The sequence below is a fragment of the Felis catus genome, chromosome A2, assembly GCF_018350175.1.
Source record: "Felis catus isolate Fca126 chromosome A2, F.catus_Fca126_mat1.0, whole genome shotgun sequence".
Classification (NCBI taxonomy): domain Eukaryota; kingdom Metazoa; phylum Chordata; class Mammalia; order Carnivora; family Felidae; genus Felis; species Felis catus.
Window position 1 is genome coordinate 65,725,019 of NC_058369.1, and position 27,129 is coordinate 65,752,147.

Here is a 27,129-nt window from a genome sequence, read left to right on the forward strand (position 1 = left end):
CGGGAGACCAGCTGGGGTGCAGGCCACACAGCTCTGCCCCCGCCATGGAACTTGGGTGCAGAACACCAGATCCTGGGATCGTGGGCACCCCACGACACAGCCTGACATGCTCTGACACGGAGAAAGTGGGGGAGCCATCCTGGCAAGGGGAGGACATTGCCCTGCCTCCAAAATATGTACAATGAGACCCACTCTCGTCACTCCACATGTGCCCCGAGGACCCTATAGCACGGCCCTGACCCCACACTCCTCAGTTTCAAGGGGACGGCACTTTGGAGGAAAGGGGGGCGCACAGCCAGACCAAACCCCAGGGACCGGGTCACACCCCAAGGCTCCAGCGAGCACCTCTGTTCCCCAAGCCCACCCTCCAAACCCCTGGTTCTTGTGGCAATCGAAAAGAAGCCCCTGTCCCCTCCACTGTGCCCGGGCCTCCCCCGCAAGCCACCTGCGCTCTGATGGCCCAGGACACACACTGGCTACTCGTGGAAACAAAGTTCTCCCCATCCACCTGGGAAACCAGGCACAGCACTGGGCTGGTGGAACCCCGGGCCCATGAGCCGGACACGTGATGGGCATCCACTCCTTCCACCTCTGGGGGCCTGCGTGAACACCAGGGACAGCCAGTTCTGGGTTTCCAGGGTCACGCACACCCGTCCCCAAAATGCCAGAGCAAGAACCGCCAGGAAGGGAAAGAAGCCACCTCTTGAAGCCAGAGGCTAACAAGTGCTCCGGAGGGAGCATCAGTCACCAGAGACGCCATGCGCACGCACAGCCCCGAAACGAACAAAGGGGAAACAACGTGGCCCGGAGATAAGTGACTCTGTGGCACGAGGCCACAGAGCCGGCGAGCACGTCACACATGACCTCGCTCACGGCAGTAAGAACGGTCAACCTCGAAGCGAACTCTGACGCTCAGACACTACCATGCTCACGTGCGTATAAAAGGGAGCAGGGAGCCGGGAGCCCAGCGAGGCGCTGTGTTCAGACACGCAGAGAATGACAAAGTGCTCCCCAGAACGAGTGGGGGGTCACGGGTCCTCCAACCTGGAGGACGCAGTGGGGCAGAGAGGCTCTAAAGTGACCAGGACCACATGCTTCCGACATTTCGACCCCAAAGGGGCGCCTGGGGGGGCTCAGTCAGTTGAGCGTCTGACTTTGGCTCAGGTCACGATCTCCCGTTCGTGGGTTCGAGCCCCGCGTCGGGCTCCATGCTGACGGCGTGGAGCCTGGTTGGGATTCTCTCTCTCTCTCCCCACCTCTCAAAAATAAATACATATTTTTAAAAAGTGTTATTAATAAAAACAAAAGAGTAAAGTCGACCCCATGAAAGCAGACCAAAAGCAGAGTGTTCGACCCAAAACGAACTGCCGTGAGTCCCTGTCACCGTCCTGGCAGATCCTGAACCGCTTGGCCTGTGTGCCGAGGGGAAGCACACTCCAGCCGAGTGTGAACGCCAATACCGGACGTCCCTGTGGTGGAGATGCTACGGGGTAAACCGAGGCACAGAGGTCAACCCCGAAATTCCAGGAGAAGTCAAGGTGCAGGCAGAGGGACTTCCCCAAGGTGACAGAGCGAGTCACTGGCCCCCCTTGCCTCTCAGAACTGACAACGCCCAGCTGCTGTCTGCGGTGACTCCAACCCACCTCCGCAGTCCGCCTCCCAAAGGAGGCTCAGGGGTCCCGTCCACCCTGCCCTCTGCCCTTGGCCCTGATCACACCCACCCTGCAGCCTCCCGGGAAAGAACAGCGATTCCCAGGACCAAAGGGCCTTCCCCTGCCACGCCCCCCCCATAAAAAAGCCCAGTGCTCCCAGCTACAGGCGCGTGTGGGAGAGCAAGAGGGAAACCAGCGCAGCGGCAGGCAAAGAATCCAGAAAAGCCAGGCCTGCGCCAAATGACCCACGGAGCCCACACTCGGCTGTGCTGCGACAACAGGAAGGGGATCTTTTAAGAGGCAGAAAAGCCGGAAAGCCGGTGGACGAGGGGAAGTTGACTCAAAGATGCAAAGGAGCCAGACGCCAGGCCAGAGAGTGGAGACAAAGGCTGACATCTCGCCAGCCCAGCAAGTGTCAGGAAGGAGAGCCACCATTTACCCCTGGCAGCGTAGGAGAGGCGGGGTTGAAACAAGAGAATTCACTCAAGTCCAAGGACCCGCGTCCTCCCCCAAAGCCATCAGCCGGGCGAACGCCCTGCTCTCAGCACCGCAAGAGCAGGCTGCTTTCTGAAGCAGCTGAGGGGGGTGGGGGTGGGGGGTCGTCTCTGGGACCAGGCTGAGCGCAGGTGGGCCAGGTGCAGGTGACGCAGGGCTGCGGATGTCCCCAGGGCCCGCGATCAAGAGGTGTCTGCACACAGTCCAGCCGGCCGAGGAGAGGAGACCTAGGACACGGCACCAGGGGCTCCCGGACATCGGGGCAGCCAGACAGCCGTCCTCGAAGGGCCCGGAAGTCTAAGCAAAGCCTTGACCCTGAAAGATGGGGGCCACGTGGAGTGAGTCAGACACCACCCCAGCCTCACCCGTCTCGGCCTCTGTCCGGCCACTGCTGGGGTGACCGCCTGGGCACAGGCCCATGGGTGGTCGAGGAAGGCCTGCCCGCGTGGTCTGCACCCAGCACCCACAGGCCTGCACACACGGCCTGGCAGGTGGATACAGAAAGGAAAAGGAGTCCCCCTCCTCCCCTCCCCGGCCCCAAGACTGTCTGGGGACAGTCACAATCTGAAGCCATCCATCAGTATCTCTCAATTACTGCAGAGGCCAGTCCCCTGGTTACTGCCTCCCTCCCTGCTTCACCCCTGCTTCCCCAGGCTTAGAAACCCAAATAAAACATCCCTGTGAGCCCTTCCCTGCCACGGGCTCTGCTGTCTGCCTAAGTCAGGCCCAAAGATGTAGAAAACTTTTAAATAATATAAAAATTGGAGAAAATAAACAATATTGGAAAAAGAGAAAAAAAACAGAAATGCATATACCCCCTCCCAAAATTTAACAAATAGAGCCATCTATGAAATAAGGATATTATGCCATTAAAATAAAAGTAATCATTTTCAGCAATGACAGAGTGTTGCTACAGGTTCAATGACATAACAAATGCCCCGGGTCTAAAACTGCTCTAAAATCTTAGTTTAATTGAGGGGCGCCTGGGGGGGGGGGGGGGGGGGGGCGGGAGCGGGGGGGGCTCAGTCAGTTAAGCATCCAACTTCGGCTCAGGTCCTGATAATCGAGGTTCGTAAGTTCAAGCCCCCCATTGGGCTGTCAGTGCAGAGCCCCCTTAGGATCCTCTGTATCGCCCCCCACCCCCGTGTTTCCTGTGTTCACACTCTCTCTCAAAAATAAATAGGGGCACCAGGGTGGCTCAGTCAGTTGAGGGTCCGACTTCAGCTCAGGTCATGATCTCACACTCCGTGAGTTCGAGCCCCACGTCGGGCTCTGTGCTGACAGCTCAGAGCCTGAAGCCTGCTTCGGATTCTGTGTCTCCCTCTCTCTCTGTCCGTCCCCCGTTTGCTCTCTGTCTCCCTCTTAAAAATAAATAATAAATATCAAAAACAAATTTTTTTCATATAAATAAATATTTTTTTAAAAGTTTATTGAAAGAAAAGAATCAGAAAAGAGGTCCTCGGGGATTAAAAAATGAAGACAGAAATTTACAACCCAACAGAAAGGGTCAGAAAGGCTAACACCCTGCACAACCCGGAACAGAACAGACACTAAAAAGTAAACGGAGAACCCATCCCGTAGGCTAACAAGCAAATAAGATGGAAGAAGACAAACTAAAGGATTCCTTCAAAAACGTTCAGCCTATAGAGACCCTCGATGTACCCCGCACGACGGATGCAGGGTCAGGGCACTTCTTCAAGGGATTTCCAAACAAAGATTCAAAGAGAATATCCTACAAGCTTCAAGACGTGAGAAAAAGAAAAAGAAAAAAAAAAGAAAAACACGGAGCAGGTTTCAGACGAAGCATCAAGAACCAGACCAGCTTCATTCTCAACTGCGTTCTGTCTACACACAGCAGCAGCCTTCACACACGTGAGGGAAAACCACCACTTTAGGAGTCTCACTCATAAGGATGTGTGCAGACACACCAGGTCTCAAGAAATTTGCAAGCAACTGCGTCTCCGAAGCGAAGACAGAATGTTCTCCGTCCTGCTGTGGGAAGAGAGACGAGGAAAAGGAGAGACAAGGGATCCAAGAGAAGGGCAAGCCCCCCCCCCACCCCCGCCCAAGGCTGACGGAGAAGATCGGGGTGGGGGGGCGCGAAATACATAAACCACCAAGCAGACGCAGAAGCTCGCCCAGAGAAAGCACCACGTCCCGGCAGTGGAAGGGACCGCAGTGCGCTACAGGGCCGGGCACCAGGAGCATTGAGGGGCTGACCCAATAGCATCAGCAGTGGGTGACGGTCGGGCCGATCTCGCCAGCAGAGGCAACGGGGGGACAAGAAGTACAGGGGCAGGACAGGGATGGGACAGAAAGCCAGCTTCTCACCTTCCTAGCAGAGAAATCAAAGAATCGTATGAGAAACGGGGGACATGGGGCACCTGGGGGGCTCAGTCAGTTAAGCCTCTGACTAAGCTCAGGTCGTGATCTCACGGTTCGTGAGTTCCAGCCTCATGTAGGGCTCTGTGCTGACAGCTTGGAGCCTGGAGCCCGCTTCGGATTCTGTGTCTCCCCCTCTCTGCCCCTCCCCTGCAAACTCACGTGCTCTCTCTCAAAAACAAGATAAACATTAAAAATAGAAAAAGGAAGGAAGGAAGGAAGGAAGGAAGGAAGGAAGGAAGGAAGGAAGGAAAGAAAGACAGAAAGAAAGAAAGAAAGAAAGAAAGAAAGAAAGAAAGAAAGAAAGGAAAGAAAGGAAAGAAAGAAAAGAAAAGAAAAGAAAAGAAAAGAAAGAAAGAAAGAAAGAAAGAAAAGAAAGAAAGAAAGAAAGAAAGAAAGAAAGAAAGAAAGAAAGAAAAAGACAAGGAAGGAAGAAAAGGAAGCAAGGAAACCCAGGCAGGACTCAGGGAGAGGCAGGGCTGGCCACCAGCACGGCCCTTGGACAGTGTTCAGACCTGCTTCCCAGGCTCACGGTCAGCCCATCAGGACCTACGGTGCACACGCACTTGTCTCAGCTGGACTAAGTCTCTGTGGACTCCAGACACCCACCTCCCTCAAGGATCTGAAAACAGACGCCACCTGGCTCCACGTGCCCGAGACCAGGGTTCTCCCCGCCGCACACAGCGCCGCAGCCCGCCGGGGCCTCCGCGGCTCCGCGGTCTTCCCTGCAGGGAACCAGTACGTCGATGCCTGCTGGTCACCGTCGTCGGAGTCGAATGCTCTGCCACCAGAAACCGTCTATGTCACACCACCCCGCTTTCCTCTTCGAACCCCACCTGTGGTGGCTACAGCCAGCAAGAACAGGATTCTCACAGGGTCTGTGCTCAACGCGGGTCACGGTCAACTTGCCAAGGTCTGGTGCAGCGAAAACGCGCGAAGCGCGGGCAGGCGCCTCTCTGAGTGGCAGAGCCCTCTCTCTAGCAGACGCCGCGGATTAATAGAAAGCAGGATAATCAAGCACACGAGCGGCTCAAAGCCAAGGCTGAGCGTGCACGGAAGCAGGGTGTCTGGACTCTCGCTAAGCGTCACGCGCTACACGGCGTGTCACACAATGCCACCAGCCTCCTCCCGTCCCCCAGCCCTATGCAGGTGAACACATCTTTGAGTCTCATTTCACCGATGAGCTTAGTGGTGACTCAGGCTCGCCACGTTAGGAAGGGGCAGACCCAGCGGGCAAACTGAGGCAGCCGGCCTCGTGCAAACATCAGTACGGGCCGCGACTCTGCACAGAGCAAGAAGGGAGTAGAACACCTCCCCGGCACCCTGTCCCACAGGGGATGCCAAAACACACCGGCCACTCTGGTGGGTCCAGCCCAAGTCAATGCTCAAATCAAGGATCTCAACCATCGAGGGAAACCCGCAACCCCCAAACCCACATATAAATTTAATCGTTGAAAAATGGGAATGATATTCCAGCGTCCCCAGTGGCATCCGGTCGCAATGCACCAACTTCATGCCCAGCATTCTGGGCGGGCATCCTATTTCCACCTCGACATCCTGCCTTCACAAACGGGCAAAACCACACACAGGACCAGCGAGGAAGCTTCCCTCTGCGTCCGGGCCATCTCTGCCACGGCAGAGGCATAAAGGGGAGATCCCCTCAGAGTCGGTGAACCCCAAAGGCAGAAAGTCAGGACCGCTCCTCTCTGCCTGTCCGAGGACATTCCACAACCCTGGGCCACGGCTTTCTCAGTTACCGTCTCAAAGGACCGTCCTGCCATTTTTCTTCCTATCATTACAGAAGAGCTTTTCTAGAAAGGTTTCACGCTTCCCCACTTTCACGTCCTTCCAGGTATCAGGCTCTGTGATCCCCAGGAGCAGGGACAAAGCCTGTTCCGTGGAGAGAAGTTCACAAGTTCCTCAAAGCCGGAGAGGACAGTGGAGGCGAGGTGTCCCTGCCAGAGGCAGAAAGAGGGGGAGCACAGACAGCTCCCCAGAAGCATGCAGCTATGACTCTAATACCAACCCAATGCCAGCAGGTGCCTGAACGGATGAGATCTGTTATACACCCATTAGCATGCAGACCTTCTAGAAGGTTGCCAGATCCCCCAAGTGCCCGTCTGCCAGCCTCGCCCACCAAAGGAGCTTAACTGTCTCAATTCCTTCCTTGATTTCCCATGGTTCTACCATTAAGCAAAAAACAAGGACAGGTTAAAGAAGAAAACCTTCACTAGGCAGCAAAAGTCCTATTTCAATTCTGAACATGGTGGTGACCTAAATGAAAGACACGGCAAATACTCTCTCCCCAGGAGCCCTTGCTTAACACACTGCCCCCCTGAACCGAGCAGACGCCCCCTCAGCTCCCAGTGCTGACAGGAACCCAGCTCGCCCCAGACACCGGCTCAAGAACACCCTGTCACCCTCCTACCGGTTTGAGAAAGGGACAGAACTCCAAGCGGATCGGTTCCTGAAACAATGCCACCTTCAAGGCATTACGCTTTACCAGCTACACCAACCCAGAACGTCCACAGCTCTGATGGGGCTGGTCTCTGTTCAGGCAGGACTGTGGTTTCCGTGCGTTATAAAGTCTCAGACCCGCCACCCGGTCAAAATCAAAGTTTCATGCTAGCTCCTAGATTTGGACTCCAGCTCTCTCCAGCTGGAGGCTGACTGGCCTCCCAGACTGGCCCTGGGTTCCGATCCCAACGGCCACCACCAATAACTCTCTAGACAAATAGCTGGCGCGAAGCCTCCCGGCTCTGGGTTCCTGATTCACAAAGGAAAGGCATTCTGCCCAGCCCAGCACCGCCCCCAAAGTGGTAAAGACCACAGGCGAGAGTCAACAGATGACTTCAGGGATACAAGGCTTTTATTAGAACGCTGTTTTAATGACACGAAACACAACGGCCGTGTCAAACTCATGACATCCAAGTTTCCTCCCCCAAATAAGTGCATTTGGAGGATAAAAAGAAGTGCACAAAATGACAACGGCCTGGCGATCGGACAGAAATCTGGAAGGTTGGAAGCGACCAGAATGGTCACAGAGCCTCCTCTCCCTTCTCCAGGTGCGTGAGGCCGGCAGCAGGAGCCTCCCCCCGGGGCCATTTCACTTTCAGGAACAATGGACTTGGGCAGCAGCACAAGATACACAGGGCTAAAAACAAAATCCAAAGCTTAGGCTCTGGTGACAGCTCTGTCATTTGCCGGTCATGTGACCGCAGGCCTGCCGATTAACCTCCTGAGCCTCAGTTTCCCTACCAGTAAAACGGGGATCATGGGGCTGGAGGGGATTAAAGCAATAAGGTTCTTTGCGAGTCTCTTGCACCGTGAACTGCTCAGGGAGTATCAGTGGCGACACCTCTCAGTTACAGGAGCCACTTGCTGGGTGTGTAAGTCCATCTGTCCTCAAGTTCCCTCCCCGTAATCTGGGGATTGGCCTGCGTGGCCCTTCTCTTTTAAGTGTTCCCAATAAAACTCAACTATTATGTGCAGTAATCCTACAGTTCAGATTTTTAACAGGAAAGAAAAAAAAAACGGTCATCCAGAATCATTCCTGGAAACACATATTTGGTTTTGGGGCTTTCCCTTAATAAAATCCTCCCCTAAAAGACACCTCGCCCTCCCCCGAGTAGGGGAAAACTTCCTCCTCTGCAGAAACCTCGATTTTACCTATTTTTCCTCTGGGAAAGAAAGAGAGGGAGACACTAGGTCAACCCCGGTGAGAAACGAGCAGCTTTGTGCTGTAAACTCCAGCCAACGCCTGTTGCTGCGCTCACCAACATGTGTTCTGAGTAAAACTGAGCGAAACGTTCAAGAGAGCACCATTTCTGAAAAGTCGGGGGCTCCAAACGGCTGAATCAGCATTTTCGGAAACAAAGTGTTCCGGGCCTGGCCTCGTAAACAGCAGCACAGAGAAAGTTGTGCAATAACGCGTATTTACTCACGAGCGCTACTTGTTTTGGGGCCTTTTTTCTTTGCATCTCTTCAATGAAAGTGGATACAACGTTTGCAGGCACGCGATCTTTCCCGACGCGTCGCCAAGCTCCGGGAGCGGGTCCACGTCCCCCGTGGCTCCCCTACCCTGCCCACCGTTCCGGTCAGGGGCGAATGGCACAAAGTTGGCGTTCCTTCCACCGCCCGGAAAAGACGAACCCCATCAAAAGTCGAGAATACCCTCATTTCCATAACGCACAGGCTGCAGGGCAGTCGCAAGGCAGGCGTTTGGAGAGGCGACCAGCGAAGGCGGAGAGTTGCATCAGAAATTTCCTTCTGCGAACCGTCTGGCTCTTATCGCGTTTCCACGGCTGGCGGACGGCTGATCCGCGAGCCCACAACTTGGTGTTAGGCCCCAGCGGCGGGTAACGGGGCCACTAACAGAACCAAAAAAAAAAAAAAAAAAAAAAGCCAGGATCCCGCGGCCGGGCGGCGCTCCGGCTGGAGAGGGCAGGGCCCCACGGCCGCGGGCGCACGGGGGGCTGCAAGGGCGGCCGGCGCCCACCCTCGGGGCGGCTCGGGAGCGCGGCCTCGGCGCTCAGGGCCCGGCCCCGGCCCGCGGGCGCCCGGCGTCGGGCAGTAGGGCTCGGGAAGGCGCCGCCCGGCCCCTCGACTCCCGGGCCGGGATCGCCGCGCGCGGAGCCCCGCGCCCCGCCGCTCCCGCTCCCCGCCCCCCGGCTCCCGGCTCCCCGCCGCGCGCCGCAGCCCCCCGGCCCCGAGGCGACGCCCTTCCGCCCGCCCGCCGCGCCCCCGCGGCGCCCGGCGTCCCCGGCCGGCCAGCCCGAGCGCAGACAATGACGGCGCGGGGAGCGCCCGCCCGCCGGGCCCGGCCGCGCCGACCACAAAGTAACTTGCCGCCGCGCTCCCCGCCCAACTCCGTACCTGCCGCGGCGCCGCTCCCGGCCGCCTCCGCGTGGCCGCCGGCGACCCTCGGCGCGGCCGGGGCGAGGGCGGCGCGCAGGGCGGTCCCGGCCCCCCGCGCGCCGCCGCCCGAAAAGGGGGGGTGGGGGGGCGCTGCGCGCAAACTTTGGGCTCCGCGCGGGTCTCCGCGGCCTCCGAGCCGAGCCCGCCGCCGGCGCGCCGTTCGCGTCCCTTCCTGCCTCCTCCCGGCCTCCCCACCCCCTCGCTGGGCTTTAAACCCGCCCGGCCCCGCCCGCCGCCGCCCGCCTCCGCCCGCCTCCGCCGCCTCCGCCTCCTCCCCCTGCCGCTTTTCCTGCTCCTCCTCCTCCTCCTCCTCCTCCTCCTCCTCCTCCTCCTCCCGCCGCCGCCGCCGCCGCCGCCGCCGCAGCCCGGACCGCTCGGCGGCCGCCAGCGCGGGCGGAGCCGCGGCCTGGGCGCAGGGCGGGGCGCGCGGGGGCGCGGGGGCGCGGGGGGCGCGGGGGGCCGCACCCGGGAGGCCTCTGCCCGGGCAGGCGCGGAAAGGCACAGCTGTGCAGGGGCGAGGGGATTCCACGTCCTGCCCCCCCACCCCCACCCCAGGGCCCCCCGAGTGCGGGATCCGGGCAGCCCAAGCTCTGGAGCCAGCGAAAGACACCGTCGGACCTGTCCCGAAAGGCAATTTGGGAGCGAATCCTTTGAAACTCAAAAGTATTAACCGTGCAGTCCAAATCCTTGATCCCGGGTGCAGCGGGAGGACCAGATGGACCAGAGGGACCAGCTGCGGATGCCTGGACTCTGTCGTGGGCTGGCGGTCCCTGTCCGAGAAAGGAGAACCTGGGTTTGCGGTGTCTGCCCACAGCCAGCCAGGTCTGTGGCCTCGCTTCCCTGAGCCTCGGTTTCCCCATCTGCGGGTGGAGTGGGGAGGCCCTACGTACTTCAATGCAGCCAAGCCTCAATGTCCTGGTCTTTGAAATGGGCTAATGAGCATGCCTGAGAGTGATGTCCCAGGGGTTAAATGAGGTCATAGGTATAACAAACTGACTAGCACGAGGGAACCCCGAATTCATGGAAACCATTGCCATCAATGTGGTTATGAATGTCTCCCCCCAATCAAAATTACGATACAAATAGGATATTAACTATAATTACATCTTCTTCTGGGTCTTTAGGCGGAAACAGCCACCACAATAACTTACCTTTATTCAGCACACATTTTGTACCAAACATCACTAATCTTCTTAATTAAGCCCCACTCTGAACCTCTGGGAGATGCCCACTGTACAGACTGGGAAACCGAATCTTCTGGAGGCTGAATAACTTGTTGAAGGTCAGGTAGCTGGTAAGTGCCGAGTAAGGATGATGCCAAAACACTTTGTGGCATTTTTTTATAGCTCCTGCTTTTCCCACCTTTGGACGGAATGTATCAATGAAGGGTCATCCTTTCCTGTAGCTAAAATAGGCCTCCTGAAAGGCTCTACTGTTTGCTCCAAGCTGAGAAAACCATGAGATGAACATCTAGAGAAAATGGTACGAAGGAGCTTAGATTCCTGGAAGAAGAAAACCCAAGGATTCCTGTTGTAGACAAAGGGTGGAGAGAAAATTCAGGAGAAAACTTAATTTGGGCGTCTGCTCAAAAGTATATAAGCTTTGAATCTTACAGCTTTGCCAAAGGCCCCCATTAGCAGCGAATGCCTGCACCAGGCAGAAAGCCTGATAGGCAGGGAGCTTCAATAGATGTTTGAAAAGCATCTATATACATATGCATATATTTTTTGCATCACTTGTAGTAAGCTCCCTGCACTGTAGTCTCTCACTCCTGTATAGTTTGATTATGTCTCTCCTGAAGCACTGACAATATCTTACATAACCATAGCACAGTTACCAAATTCATAAATTTACACTGTAAAACACTTGCATATGATCTAGGTCCATATCCCAATTTTGCCTGATGATCTGCGAATCTTTCTCTTTTTTACAGTGTTTTTTACAGTGTTTCTTTCTTTTTTTTTTAATTTTTTAAAAATTTTTTAATGTTTATTTATTTTTGAGAGAGAGCAAGAGAGGGGCGGAGAGAGAGGGCGACACAGAATCCAAAGCGGGCTCCAGGTTCCAAGCTGTCGGCACAGAGCCCTACACAGGGCTCAAACCCACAGACCTGGAGATCATGACCTCAGCCGACGTCGGACGCTTAACCCACTGAGCCGCCCAGGCACCCCGTGTTTCTTTCTTTCCATCTCAAGATTCTGTCGAGGGTCAGGTGTCATATTTAGCTGCCTCACAATGGCTGGGCTTTCCAACATTACTGTTCACTGAGAAAGGATCAAAATAAATGTCCTCAAGTACTGGCATGCTGACATTGGTCCCCAGGATTCCTAGGACAGGCCCTCATTCCCTACATTTTCCAGCTCCTCGCAGACATCCGCACATGCCTCTCCCTCTGGGCAGGGCCCATTCAGTACCACTTGATGATCCAAGTTCATGAACTTGTCACTCTTGTTGTGGCCCTCGAAACTGCAGCTGTCCCCCGGGGCCGAGCCAATTCTGTGGACACATTGCACCTCAGTGCCTTCTCCTGCTGCAAATTCCAAACGCTCACAGGCCACATGCTTCCTCTCAGAGGGATGCAAGCCGGGATGGCCTACAGCCATGCAGTGTAGACATTACCCTCGAGAACCCAGCCTGCCAGGGGCCAGGCGGTGTGGCTTTGTGTTCAAGGGCTTTACCAAGGGGAAACGTACGGTTGCGATTAGGTGTCAGGACAAGAAACAGGATTTCGTGGCACTGAGGAATTCAATCGTACAAACGCGTGCTAGAAGCCTCCTTCAGCTGAAAGTAGAGAATCTGCTAGCCTCTAAGTATACTTGGTAATGAATTGGTTAATATCTGTCTCCTCCGTTGGCTGTACGCGTGTGACTAGGGTAACCCAGTGCTGTTCACCAGTGTCACCCCAGCAGGGGGAGTGCCGGGCACTCAGTGAAATAAGTCCTCACTGCAAACTAGCGTCTCGCGAATGAATTTACCAATACAGCCAATGCATGGAGTAAATGCATGATAGGACCTGGGACCCGGGCACCGTCTCATACCTTGCCAGCGGCCTTGGCGAAGGAAAAGGGAATAAGGTGAACAGCCCCTTGACAGTGAAATGCCCTGGCCAGAGGTGGCCCTCACTTCTCCCATGGGTGAGGCCAGTCCTGGGGTCCGCCTGTGTGCAGGCATGAGTCAGCTGGAAACCAGTGGTCAACAGCGCTTTGGACAGCCTGCTCTCCCCCCTCACCGTGGGTGGGGAATTGATCTGGAATCATAATACAATCACAGCGCCTGCCACAGGCGGGTACCTGTTTGCACTGCTGACCCCTGGGCCAGTCCCACCGTGTAGAGTTCACCTTCCTTCCCCCCCACCCCCGGGGGTCACTGCACTGTGAACAGCCTCCGTCATGACCCAACTCGCACACCAGTATTTCAAACACAGCGGTTCCTTGACTCCCGTAAACAAGAGGAATCCAGCCTGCCCCTCCCCCTGCATACAGAGGCGGGGAGCCTGGTGAGGTTCAGAGAAGGCTTCTCCGTGGTGGAACGCGGCAGCGATATCCTGGAGGGTCCAACATGGTAAGTTCTATAAGGCAGGAACCAAGGGGAGGGAGAGGCATTCGCCTCACCAAAGCCAAGGAAGAATCTACCAGGTAATCACATTTGATTATACCATGTGGGCGATGGGGCTGGCAGACACGGGGCGTCAGGAGATGTGACGAGAGACCAGGCTGGAAGGCTAAGAAGGGACTCTTTGTCATGCTCCGGAGTTTCTTCTTTATTCCAAAGGCAATGAGAGGGAACGAGATCTTTTTGTCCTGGGTGCGGCTAACTGGATTTCCCCCAAAGTGGAACTGTCCATAGTCCCCCCCCCCCCAACAGCCCCACTTCCCTTGGTCCCTAAGCAGCAATTGATTGGAGGATGGCGGGGAGGGGAGACATTTGGCCCAAGGATTCCTGATTGTAGGTTGGCTTACCAGTGGGCGGAAGGACACCTGCCCCTGGGAGTCCGAGCGGGGAGTGCCTTGAGGCCCTGAACGGTCAGACCGGGTGAGGAACAGCTGGGCCAGGCTGAGTTTGTGAGGGGACATTCTGGGTCACAAGCCCCAAATACATGCCCTCTGTCCCCCATCTCCCCGGGTCTGGGTGACAGGCGGCTCTTGTTTCAGATTCCCATGGTAATCCATTTTTCTTATGAACTCTCCTCGAATCAAAATGACTTGATATCCCAGAAGAGGTTCACTGAAGGATGTTAGGATGTTTCTTTTTTGTTTCCTTAATGTTTATTGATTTTGAAGAGAGGCTCTGTGCAAGTGGGGGAGGGACAGACAGAGAGGGAGAGAGAGCATCCCAAGCAGGCTCCACACTGTCAAGCCCAGTGCGGGGCTTGAACTCAGGAACCGTGAGGTCGTGATCTGAGCCAAAACCAAGAATCTGACACTGAACCGACAGAGCCACCCCAGGACCCCTGAAAGATGTTTCTTAAGTCTGGTTTATTGGGATTTACTTTACCTTCAGAAAAAAATCACATTTTATGGGGTTTGGGCAAGGTATACAATTGTGTCACCACGACGTCAGTGAAGATACAGACCCGTGTCATTGCCCAAAAGCTTCCCTCTTGGCCCTGCGGCCCCCACCCCAGTCCTGGCAACCTCTCTCTTCTACTTTATGGCTCCCAGTTTTGCCTTTTTGAGATGGTCATATGGATGAAATCACATGGTAGGTGGCCTTTTCTGCCTGGCTTTTCTCACCTAGCATAATGCATTTGGGATTCACCTATGTCAGTTCATGAGTCAACAGCTGTTCCTTTTTAAATGTTGCGTATGACGCATGGATGCCTGTGCCTCAATGTGTTCATCCACTCACTGGCTGATGAAAATTTGGGCAAGTCCCAGTTTGGGACAATTATGAATAAAACGGCCACCCGGGTTTTTCTGGGGACATCAGTTTTCATTTCTCTTGGGTAAATAATAGAAGCGAGATTGCTGGGTCATATGATATGTATTTGACTTTATAAAAGCCCACCAAGGGGCGCCTGGGTGGCTCAGTCGGTTCAGTATCCGGCTCCTGATTACGGCTCAGGTCGTGATCTCATGGTTTGTGAGATCGAGCCCTGTGTCTGGCTCTGCACTGAGCCTGCTTGGGATTCTCTCTCTCCTCCCCCCTCTCTCTCTCTGCACCTCCCCCTCCCTCATAATAAATGAATAAACATGAAATAATAATAATAAAAAAGAACCCGCCACACTTTTTTCAAAGTGATCGAAGCCATTTGCACCTGCACCAAAAATGTCTGAGCCTTCCAGTTCCTCCCTATCTTGATCGATACGTGGTATCGTCAGGCTTTTGACTTTCACGCATTTCACTTGGTGCGTGATGGTATGTCATTCTGATTTTAATTTGCATTCTTCTCATGGCAAATAGTGTGAGCCTTTGCAAGCACCTCCTGGGGCTTTTTCTGAGGCATCTCCATCGTAACTGAAAGAATGTTGTGCTCTTTAGGGTGATTTGGGCTGCGGGGAACAGAGCAGGGCTCACCACCCCCCTCCCTCCCTGCCATCATCCAGGACCTCAGCACCTCCCACCCTGCCCTCGGCCACTCCCACTGCCAGCTCTGCCCTATAACTGTCCCCCCATGCTGTAGAGGTCACAGTGCATATGTAGCCCCAGGTATCGCTTCCCCTTATAGCTGCATCCGAAGGCAGAAAGGAAACATTCCTCCTTTCTATAAGGTTCCTCATTCTAGAAGGCTCCAGATTTCTTCTCACATCTCAGTGGTCAAAATATGGTCTTGGGCCCAAGCCCTGGCAGCACCTGGTGCCTTTAACCTCTCTCTTGCGGGGTACAGGGTCAGTCAGCAAGAGAGGAGGCTCAAGAGAAGGGTGGTTGGTAAATGAATGACCAGCAGCCTCTGGCCAAAAGCATGTAGCCTTTATGGCAGTGAAAAGCCAAGACCCCCACCTCCTTTAAAAGTGGCTTCCTGGGGCTCCTGGGTGGCTCAGTCGGTTGAACATCCAACTTTGGCTCAGATCATGATCTCACGGTTCGTGGGTTCCAGCACCACATCGGGCTCTGTGCTGACAGCTCAGAGACTGGAGCCTGCTTTGGATTCTGTGTCTCCCTCTCTCTGCCCGTCCCCTGCTCGTGCTCTCTCCTATCTCTCTCTCTCTCAAAAATAAATAAACATTAAAAAAACAGTGGCTTCCTGTGGCACCTGGATGGCTCAGTCGGTTGAACATCCGACTTTGGCTCAGCTCATGATCTTTCGGCTTGTGAGTTCGAGCCCTGCATTGGGCTGGCTGCTATCAGCACAGAGCTGGCTTCATAGCCTCTGTCTCCGTCACTCTGTGCCCCTCCCCTGTTTGTGCTCTCCATCAAAACGTAAGCAAACATTATATATATATATATATGTATATATATATATATATATATATATTCCGAGTGCATGCAATTCTGAATCCCAAGGTACGCAAACCCAGTTATGCCTCTAAACCATGGGCTCCTTTTCAGCCACTTAAAAAATAGTCAAGCCAGACCTTGAACTCAATTAGAAGTTAATCACCCACTCATAGCATACCGACTCTCCTTAATGAAATATATTTCCAAGCCCAACACGCTTGATGGTTTTAATAACCAACATTCCAGAGCTAAAAGGGGAATCCAAAATAAGAACAAAACTATTTAATGGGCGAAACGTATCGAGAGCGACTGAAGATTTAGTATGAGCACAACTTCCACGGTGCACGCGAAAGCTAGCGAAGGCTTGTTTCCAAGGCAGCGTGGCAAAGTTAACGTTTGAATCGCTACACTGAGAAGCTGCTGCAGTTAGCATACGTTCTTTAAGAGGATTAATCTGCCTGCACGTCGTCCTGTGAGGCTACACAGAAAAAGAACAGCTAATCCCGGGGACGCACTGGAGGGATCCCACAGCCAGCGCTCGAGGTGGCCAGAAACCCCGTGCACGGGGAGGCCGGGGGAGCCAGTGCCCCATCCATCCTGGGGCCCCCAGTGCTCCTGCTCCACAAGTCTGTTTCACCATAATGTGCAGAGTTTATAACCCAGAGCAGTTGTTATTTAGCACACACGGCGACTGATGGGGTGACGATCTGGGACAGGTTTCTCCAGGAGAGAGTTTTTTCCTTTGTTCTCCTTACTTTTAGTTCTATCTCTTCTCCCTCTTTCTTTCACTCCCTCACCCTCCAAACGAGCCCTAGTTCTTTTTATTTTATTTTGTATATTTATTGTTTTGGGGGGGAGAGGAGGGGCAGGAGGAGGGGCAGGGGGGCAGAGGGAGTGGAGGCAGTGGATGTGAAGCGGACTCTGAGCTAAGGGCTGTCAGCACAGAGCCCGACATGGGGCTCGAACTCATGCATCGCGAGATCATGACCTGAGCCAAAGTCGGACGCTCAACTGACTGAGCCACCCAGGCGCCCCAACAAGTCCCATTTCTTCAGCACGTGCCTCACTGTCGGCAGGTGATAGCCGTACGTCCAGTCATACACGGTACCAGGCACTCTGTGTACATGTCACAGTTAATCCCATCAACCCGTTTTGAGGCGAACATGATGGTCTCAATCTCATACTCAAGGAGGCTGGCTCAGAAACACCCCGTGACTTCCCAAGGTCACTTAACCACGGGAGCTGGGATTCGAAGCCACGTTTCTCTGACCCGAGTCCCATCGTCTCCCACTCTCGGCTCCACTGTGGTTTCTCGTCAGTGTGTTATTTTCCGTGTAACTGGCTATTTACGGGTGTGACCGAATAGGATTTCTTTTGTGCAAGATCCCGCGATTAGATTTCAACACTGTGGACTTCTACGTCTTTACGGAAGGGGTTTCCTTTGTTTTAGGATCAGAAGATGTGATGTCATTTCTGGTGTCCCTGAATCCAGTGTGGAAGAAGACATTAAGTGCTCTATTTCAGTTAGAGATTTTAAGCCCCCCCCCTCAAATCCCCCTGCTTTGAAGGGGTTTCAGGGAGGTGGCTGGGATGCTAGCTTGCAAATTCTGACGCATCTGGACACCGGACACACCCACAGGATGGGCAGACCCAGAAATAGGCAAAGGACGGGTGGCTCAATCACTTACACGTCTGGCTCTTGGTTTCTGCTCAGGTCACGACCTCATGGATTCATGAGTTCAAAGGCTGTGCTGTCTTGTGCTCTGTGCCAGCGGGGTGGAGCCTGCTCGCAATTCTCTCTCTCTCCTTCTCTCTCTGCCCCTCCCCCACTCGCGCTGTCTCTGTCTCTCTCAAATAAAGAACAAAAAAAAAGGAAGAAAGAAGGAAGAGAAATATGCAAGGGAGGAGCCACCCCTGGAGAGTGGGGTCCGGGTCAGAACAAACGCCATATATCCGAAAAGCCCACAAGAGGTCAGAGCCTTGCAAGCCGGTGACCCTCCTGGAGATGGAGGTGACAGCCAAGCGTCTGTCACAGGGCAAGTGGAAGGAGGTAGCTGCCAGGTACAGCCACGGAGGGACGCCCAGAGCAGGCACCCAGTGCTCGGGCGAGGATGAGACAGTGCTTCGGTCCAGAAGGAAGTGGGTCAGGAGGTCAAGGTCTCTGCGTCAAGGACACCCACCCCGTGGCTCGAACTGGGACGCGAGTCTACGCAGACCGTCCATCCCAGGCACCTCCGTGAGACCTCTCCCGCCCAGGTTTCCCTTAGGACAAGACCCCACAAGGCCCAGCTTCTGCGGGGAGGAATAAGGGCAGGAAATCATGCAGCTCTGAGAGCACTAAGAGTTCCAGTGGCTTCCGCGTCTTCTCTGGGTTCGCAGACACCACGTCCGCTTAACAAACACTGATGAGATGCTGACCACCTGTGAGCACAGGACAAGTCCAGGTGATGGCGGTGGCCCTCTTACAAAGGCTTCCTTAAGGGGACTTGGGGGGGGTCACAACAGACCCCTAGAAGGAGCCGTCGATGACTGGAGTAGAGGCACTCCCAGGAACTCCCTGCTAGGCAGGGACCCGAGAGTTCAGGAGCGCAGTCAGCAAGGGCTGCGGCTGGGAGCTGGTCCCCGAGAGCAACTCTGCCAGTCACGTGTTTATGACAATCAGGAGACGGGATTGTCACCCACTGAGACAGCTGTCCTACTGCCTCGGGGGACATGCAAAGGGAGAACTGGGGGCTCTGTCTCCTGTTCTGGCCAAGAACGTGTGCTTGGGAATCAGACAGGCCAGCCCCAATTCTAACATTGCTTTTCATTGTGTGGTTTGGGACCAAAAAAAATGACTCAGTCTCCTTAACCCCAATGTCCTTGGCTATAAAGTCAAGATAATAATTCTGGGGCTCCTGGAGGCTCAGTTGGTTAAGTGTCTGACTCTTAGTTTGGGCTCAGGTCATGATCTCATGGTCCATGGGATTGAGCCCCATCTCGGGCTCTACACCGACAGCTCAGAGCCCGCTTCAGATCGTCTGTCTTCCCGTCTCTCTCTGCCCCTCTCATGCTTGTGCATGCTCTCTCTCCCTCTCTCTCTCTCAAAAATAAATAAACTTAAACATATTTTTTAAAATTCTTACCTTATATGATGGTTTTAGTAAATTTTTATATCTTACTTAATGCTGTCATTAGTGTTTCAATTTCTATTTTTTATTTTTTTGAGAGAGAGAGACAGAAAGAGAGCGCGAGTGGGGGGAGGGGCAGAGAAAGAGGGAGAATCCCAAGCAGGCTCTGCACTGTCAGCACAGAGCCTGATGCAGAGTTCGAACTCACTCACGAACTGTGAGATCATGACCTGAGCCGAAATCAAGAGTCAGATTTCTAACCGACTGGAGCCATCCAGCTGCTCCAATATTCCTTTTTTTTTTTAAACTTTATTTATTTAGTTTGAGACAGAGAGAGAGAGAGAGAGAGAGCAGGAGCAGAGGAGGGGCAGAGAGAGAGGAGGAGGAGAGAGAGAATCCCAAGCAGGCTCTGCACGGTCAGCCCAGAGCCCGATGCAGGGTTTGAACTGACAAATCATGAGATCATGACCTGAGCCGAAACCAGGAGTCAGACACTTAACCGACTGAGCCACCCAGGCGCCCTGTACTGTTTCCATGTTCCATTGCAACATCATAAACCACCCCAAACTCAGCGATGTAACGCAAACACCATTTTATTATGTGTTATTATCTTTGCAGCCTGCGTGGGTCAGTAACGCAGACATGGCACGTAACCAGAGTTATCCCAGCGTCTTGTCATCAGAGCCATCCCGGCCCCTGTCTGAGTGATGCTCTAGCAGCCGGCATGGGAACCAATATGGAAGAAAGGTGAGTGAAGGAAGGAAAGAAGCTCCCTGGGGGTCTAGGTATGGAGTCTCCTTCATTTCAGGGACACGGGCTATGAAAGAGAGTGTGGCACCCCCCTGCCCGGGCAGCCTTACCTGGCTTCCCGGGGTGGCCAGCCCAGGAGGCATCTGCCTCGTGGGCTCCAGGTAGAGCAGCAGAGCGAACGCGGGCCTGTGGCGTCTTCAGTCCCAAGAGCTGCTACGTGTCATCAGTGTTTACTCTGTTACACTCTTGTTTGTCCTTGCGGCTTGTCACACCACAAGTGATGTAGTTGTCCACTCGGGTGCTTCATGGAAAGCACCCAGACACAGGAACAGCATCACGGGGCCAGCCTCCCACACAGAGCCTGTGGCCGACTCCAGATATCCACGAGCGAGGGAGAGCTGTGTCATCGCGTGCTGTACTGTTTCCGGAGGAGTAGCCTTCCCGAGCGGGGAAGGCGCAGGAGGAAGCCTTCAAACACTGGGTGAGACTAGAACAGGGGCATCAGGTCTCAAGCGAGACCTTGAGCCATCACCCTCCCCTCCAGTGCCCGGGGGGGACGCCGGCCTGCAACAGAGCTTGGGCGTTTTGGGCGATGCGCGTGACATCCTGTTATGCTGTTTGTCCTGCGTTTGAAAAAGACCTGTGTGTGCATACGATAATAGCAACACTTTGCTTTGGGGAACGTTTTCAGGAATCTGGTCACCCACATCCGTGGCTGGCACGTTCATCGAATGTCCCGAAGAATCTCTCCAACACTCGAGCCAACATGCCCACGCCAGCTGCGAAAGACACCTATTCGGGGCCCCCGCTCAAGCCCCCAAGAGTTGGGGCTGGCACCGAACTCCCAAGTTAGGTTCCTCCAGGACTGATGCGTCCGTTCCGGTCACACGGAGGGCTATTATTCTTCCAGAAGAATCACCGAGAGAGGATATCTATCATGGTGAAGCTCACAGATTTTGGGGTTCCATCTGGCACAATACTCCCTTGCCTCGGGCCTTGGGCAAGTCATCCAACTACACTGAGCCTCGGGGTCCTGAAGCATAAGGCGGGGGCCACCTACCTCACATGACATTGATTACATAACGTGTCTAAAGCGTCCAGGGTGTGTGTTTGTTATGACCGCTGCCCACGGACGTCTCGGGGACGTGTAGACCAGCCATGCCTGCGGCAAGCGCCACCTTGCTCTGGTACCATACTCACGGTGCCCCTCGCCCGCATCCGGAACATGGGGAAGCAATGGCACCATGGCCACAGGGTGGTGTCGGGGGACTATCACCAGTAAACGTTGGGGACAACGCCTCCAAGTGAGGTACGGTGTATGGTGGGGATCATCACAGCAGCCCCCCATCCCCGGGACCATTATTCTCTGTGCTTCTCTTGCCACAAGGATGGTCCGACCTGTTACGGCCCCTGCTGCTCTCCTCCTAGTGGAAGATGACACTCAGAACAATAGCCCAGGAAGGCAGCTGACAGTGTCCAAGGAATGTACTTCTCCACATCTCGCGTGGGACAGAGCAGACTGTCCCCACCCCCACCCTGTTAGGTCGATCGGTCATTTGAAAGGCCATGGGGGGCTGCCTGCAAGAGTGAGCTTGGAGCTGGGCCCTTCCTCGCCAACTCAGAGAGAGATGGAGAAGGAAGGGACTTCGCTTTGGTGGACAGTCGCCCATCCCCTCCTCCAGGGTTTCAGTTACTCGCGGCCGACCGCGGCCTCGGGACACGTCCCCCGTGGATAAAGGGGGGACACTGAACACCAAAGAAAGAAAGAGGGAGCAGTGCCCCGTGACACTGAGCATCTCTCCTCATTGGAAAACAGCTCCCGTGTCCTTCACGTGACATTGACTTTTATTCCCAAGCTTTCACAAGAAGACTTAGAAATAGTTAGAACGTTGACTACTTATGCAGCCCTCTGCTCTGCCCCCTAATTGCGATGTGCGTGTGTGTCCATTTCCACGTGCTAGCAGAGAGTTCAAGTTCAGTATCCATCAGGGGCTGGCAGGCACCCTATGAATCACCCCTCCGCGGGCACATCTGGTTGGGCAGTTGAGGCCGTTCCAATTTTTTGGCTGCTATGAACAGGACCACAAGAAACACCCTCAGGCACACTGCTTAAAAAAAAAAAAATTCCTTCACATATCTCGTTAGAACGTAGCGGATTGCCTCCCCCTGTTGTGTTGGGGTCAGGGAAGAGATGAGTCACTTGGGTCACCGTGAACAAAGCCATCCAGTCGGAATATGCCTGGTAGCAGACGCAGAGGCAGCTGGCTGGTCCCAGAGGGCACAGGCCTGCTCTTGACCCCCCCCCACCCGCTTCTTCTTGGCCCTCCTTCCTGCCGGCTGGCACCTGCCCCCTCGTGTCTGCCTCTCATCACTGGCATTCTCCAGGATTCCGTGGCTCCTTCGGCTCTGACCAGCCAATTACCCAACGGTTTCCATTTGCACTGCCAGCAGGGCTCAGTCTGACTGCATGGTTCTTATTCCTCAGAGGGCGTATTCCTTCGTCCAACGGGAATTCACAAAGGTGGGGGGGGGCATAAGTAGGGTGTATCATGGGGGCAGGGATTCAGGAAGGGAGCCAAATTCAGTTTAACTTCGTCTCCCAAGGGAGCGTCGCAAGACCCACTCCCACAACGTAGGGACTAGTGAGCACCACCATCTAATTGGCTCATGATTTGCCCGGCCACTGATTAGGACTGGCCCTAGGATGTTTTCCTGCCAGCCTCGCCTGGGGTCCCTGCTGCAGCAGCAGTCAGAGGAAGGGTGGGTGGGGCCGCAGGGCCTGCGAGGTTTAGGGGGACAGGCTGCCTGTGCTGCCTTGCGGGCTCCCCAGACTTCCTTTCCTGTCTTGGGGGGCAGGGACAAGTCCCTGCACACAGGGCTTCTCAACATCCTATTGGCCGAAGCCAGTCACGTCCCAGGCCCTGTGTCACCTTGGGAGAGCGATACCCAAGGACACTCGACATGGAAGTCCATACATGACCTGGGAAACTCCACAGAAAATACCTTTCCTTCTCCTTTGGAAGCGTGCCTCCTTTCTGGATCCGGCCACTGTGAGTTAGTCTCTTTTTGGTAAACTTTATCATTATCTCACAAATGGCATAATCTTCTTGCCCTTTTTTTTTTTTTTTTTTTTTGCTACCTTTGTTAAAAGTATTGTTAAGTGGAAACGTTGAAAATGCACCCAGAGGGGCGCCTGGGTGGCTCAGTCGGTTAAGCGTCGGACTTCGGCTCAGGTCACGATCTTGTGGTCCGTGAGTTCGAGCCCCACGTCGGGCTCTGTGCTGACTGCTCAGAGCCTGGAGCCTGTTCCAGATTCTGTGTCTCCCTCTCTCTCTGACCCTCCCCCGTTCATGCTATGTCTCTGTCTCAAAAATAAATAAACATTAAAAAAGTTTTTTTTAAAAAATGCACCCAGAATGTGGCAATTCTGCATGGGCACTTACGCTTTCATTTGCATATACCAGGAGGTGGTTCCCAAACCTGGGATCCTCAGCCAGCCTGGGGGAGGGGTGGGGATCAGCTCAGCTGGGGCTCAGCGTGCAGGAGGGGCGGCACCGTGAGGCATCACACAGCCACCCGGTAGCTGGCCGCCCGGCCTCAGGCGGCTCCCCTAGGGACAGTGCGACCCTGCCAGGCAGCCAGGCTCAGCGGGTCCAGCCCAGTGCGGCGCTGGTAAGGTCAATCCAGACACGCCTGCGCCTCCCCTCCCCCCCGCCCCCAGCTCATGGGCTTACTGCTGCTCCTGGACCTCTTGTAGCTGATCCGGGATGGGGGGGGGGGGGCGCCTGTTTCCATGATTCATAACCACCCTCCCTGGCCCAGGCCTCAGGTCTCTGTCACTCACGGGCTCTTACAAAAGCCTCAAGGTTTGCAATAAATGGTGATTCTCACACAGGTACTGCCGGTGAAGGTGGTCTTCAGGGACAGCATCCAGAGTCTCCCCCCTGTCCCCCCACCTGTCCGCTGTCCTCCTACCTGGCCTCTGTCTCCCTCACCTGCCCACTGTCTTCCCCCCACCTGCCCTCTAGAGAGCATGCCAGGGCTGGCACAGGACCTACAGGACCTTCACAAGGGACACCCGCAGGGCCAGACTAGGCCATGGGCTCACAGAGCGCGAGAACTTGCAAAAAGTAGGTGCCTGACAAATGCGGGCCCCGCAAGTGCTGTCAAAGTTCAGGTGAACACTATTAAGGCCGAGTAGTGAGGCCAGATGGCAGGTGTGAGTCTGCGAAGGAGAGAGAGAGCCGGGAGGGAGAAAGAGACGGGTGCTACTCGCGTTCTCTCCACCCGTCTCTTTCTCTCCATCACAGACACACACCTCTCGGGATTCTGTCCTTTTCTCAACTGACCGTTCTTCGAGAATCTTCCACACACCGCTGCTCGGCTGTTCCCCAGATTGGCCAATGGCCCCAGCCCGCAGGGCATCCCAGCTCACCCACCTACCAGACATATCTGCTTGTGCTCTGTGCTCTGCACACACTTCAGGCTCAGCATGGCCAGCCCGGAACTCCTGGTGAGTTGGGGAACCCTAGCTACCACCCTCTTTCTTCTTGTAGTCAGCCCCCAAGGCTACGCTGCCCAGAGCACTGCTTCTCAGGGCACGGTCCCCGGACAAGCAGCATCCACACCTCCTGCCAATGTGGTAGAAATGCAGCTTCTGGGTCCCATGCGGGCCGACTGAATCAGACCCGCGGGCTGATTGAGCCGTCCCCGTTCTAACCACATGTGGCGCGCTGGCCCCGGAGAACCGCTGGCTTAGGGCCGGGAACAGGCAGGACTCCTCCTGACTGCTGTGCGTGCATTTCCTGGTACGGATCCTGGGTATTTATTTAAACCGCGTTGATACTCATTGAGACATGTCAGGTGCAGTGTGCATGGGAGGAAATGGCCCATGTGGCCGCAGCACTCTCAGTCCGGGGTCATGCCTGTGACACTGGTCCCTCACTCTGCACCTGGGGAGGGCCCCAGAGCCTGCACCACGCCGGGCTCTGCGGAAATGCACACGCCGCATCGGCAACTAGAAAGCGGCTGAGGGGTACCGGGAGTGAACTAGCTGAAATATGCTGGAAATCTCTCAACATTTCTTTAATTGCAAAGTCATGCTGATTCATTTAACGGACGAGCACCGGGCACACCAACTGGGAAGCTGATTTGTTTGAGGAAGATTACGCGATTTCCCGGGACCCATGGGAAGTCACGTGATGCACGGCAGCCAACCGAGGGGGCGGGGGGGGGGGGCCTAGGGCGCGCGCGCTGATGTAATCGAGTCGTGGGCGTGAGCGGTGATGTAAGCCTGGCATGACTCAGCGCCCCATCCCTCCAGCACCTGTTCGGGAAATGTGTGGAGACTGAGCTGGCTTGCAGTGCGGCAGTGAAACAATGTCCCCAGGTCATAGATGAGTCAGCAGCAGTGGAACCCAAATGAGAGAAGATAAGATACCTGCCAAGAGGCCAGGTCACCCCAAGGCAGAGGGAGCCGAACCCCGAGGGAGAGAGGGAAGGAGGAGGGGCAGGCTTTCTGGCACCTTCCCAGGCCAGGCCCACAGCTTTGCCGCTTGTCAGAAGGGGAGCCAGGGTGAGCCTCTGTCCTCTGCAGCTAAAGGAGGTTGGGCTAATCCAGCCTCTGAAATTTACGCTTTATCTCGCAAGTCCTTTGAGTAACATACTTTTTTTTTTTTTTTTTTTTAATCTTATTTACTTTGGAGAGAACAAACCAGGGAGGGGCAGAGCCGGGGAGACAGTCCCAAGCAGGCCTGGCGCTGTCAGCGCAGAGCCCCATGCGGGCTCGAACTCAGGAACTGTGAGATCATGACCTGAGCGGAAACCAAGGGGCGGACACTTAACCGACACTTAACCAGATGAGCCACCCAGGCGCCCCTTGAGTAACATACATTTTATTGCCATTTATAGGGAAGGCAGCATGGCTACCTTGGTTCAAATGTTATTTCTTCTTTGTCTCTAGCTGGCCAGTGTCGGACAAGGTACTTCTTAACCTCTCTGACACCATAGTGCCAGGAACAAAGACTTACTCGGTAAATAGTAGCTGGTCTAAGCTATTCCCGCTCTATCCCAGTATTCCCGGTGGTGTGTGCAGATCTCCAGAAATCCAACCCAAGTTAACGTAACCATTCGTTCCGTAGTGGCCTGGATTCGATGAGATAGAGTGCATGTCCAGGCTTTATAAACTCTATAAAGTGCTGCGTAAATCAGTTGCTTTGAAAGTGAGGTTCCCAAAGCAGCATCAGCATGATTGGGGAACTCAGGGCGGAGCCCGGACCTCCCAGTGGGGGGAAGGGGACACAGCGTGGATTCTGATGGAAGCTCTCCTGTGACAGGAAAAGGAACTGTGTGCCTCGTTTTGTGGGAACTGATTTTCCACATCCCATGTCATCAATTTGTTTGATAGTAAAAATCACCGGGGGCAATTTTTACAAATAGATTCTTGATCCCCAGCCCAAATTGCGGGAACCTGGCTTCCCACGGGAGGGGCAGAGGAATCTTAGCCAAGGGCTGAAAAGATAGCATCTCGAATAGAACTGCTGCCCTGGGGGCGCCCGGCTGGCTCAGTCGGCCAAGTGTCTGACTCTTAGCTTCGCCTCAGGTCTTGATCTCCCAGTTTGAGTCCTGCGTCAGGCTCTTCGCTGATGATGGGGAGCCTGCTTGGGGCTTCTCTCTCTCTCTTTCTCTCTGCCCCTCCCCCTGCTCACTCTTTTTGTCTCTCTCTCTCTCTCTCTCTCCCTCAAAATAAATAAATAAACTTAAAAAACATTTTTAAGAACAAAAATGCAGCCCTAAAGAGCCAATTTCCAGCTAGCTGCTGGAGCCAGGTGACCTGACCGTGCATTGCAGATGATGCCCTCTCACCTACAAGGCCTGTTAGCAAAGTCTAAAAACTGCTCTGATGTCATCGGCTAGTCTCGAAATCATGCTGGCCATGACTGCAAAGTGCTCACCAAGGGAACCGGGCTCCGGCAGCAGGAACACTGTGTCGGTGTGTAGAAAGCATCTGCTTCTGAACTCTGTCAGCGAGAATTGCCAGGCTGGCATCCAATCTTCATCATGTCTGAGTCACGTGAGAAGCTTGCTAAAGTGAAAATTCTGATGTGGTATGGTTTGTGGACCCGCGTAGAATAGCAGTGTCAAAAAAAAATGCTATCCCCAAAACGCAGGAGGAAAAAAAAAAAAGGTTCATAAATATTAGTTGACCTTCCTACAGACTTTCAAAGGTCCACAGGAAACCGGTATTTCAAACTAATTCCTCAAGTCCAAGTGCAGAGTCTTCTCCCGACTGGAAGATGTGGGTATGAGGTAATGCTGGACCACTTCATGTTTTCTAGAACCTTCCTGAGGTGGGCTCCGTTGTCCGACCTTTAACTTCTATGTATGTTATAAACCCCGTAATAAATTAAATTTGTTTTTGGGCGCCTGGGTGGCGCAGTCGGTTA

At 54.5% G+C, this 27,129-nt stretch overlaps 1 protein-coding gene and 1 long non-coding RNA gene across 7 annotated transcripts in view; one reads left to right on the forward strand and one right to left on the reverse strand.

Moving 5' to 3' along the window:
- The window catches only part of GRB10 (growth factor receptor bound protein 10), a 183,757-nt gene extending 174,136 nt beyond the window's left edge, over positions 1-9,621 (reverse strand). For 2 of the 6 annotated variants that reach the window (XM_045052136.1, XM_045052138.1), the window contains exon 1: positions 8,474-8,915. The gene's annotated coding sequence lies outside the window, so the exon portion shown is untranslated. Of the gene's footprint in view, positions 1-8,473; positions 8,916-9,404 lie in introns of those variants that run through there. The other 4 variants (XM_023250176.2, XM_045052134.1, XM_003982618.6 and 1 more) reach the window with 4 other exon arrangements.
- Positions 9,622-11,572: 1,951 nt separating this feature from the next.
- LOC109497376 lies at positions 11,573-20,782 on the forward strand. Its single transcript, XR_002737213.2, has 3 exons — positions 11,573-13,007; positions 19,553-19,681; positions 20,376-20,782. It is a non-coding gene; the product is annotated as an uncharacterized LOC109497376 (long non-coding RNA).
- The last annotated feature ends 6,347 nt before the right edge of the window (positions 20,783-27,129 follow it).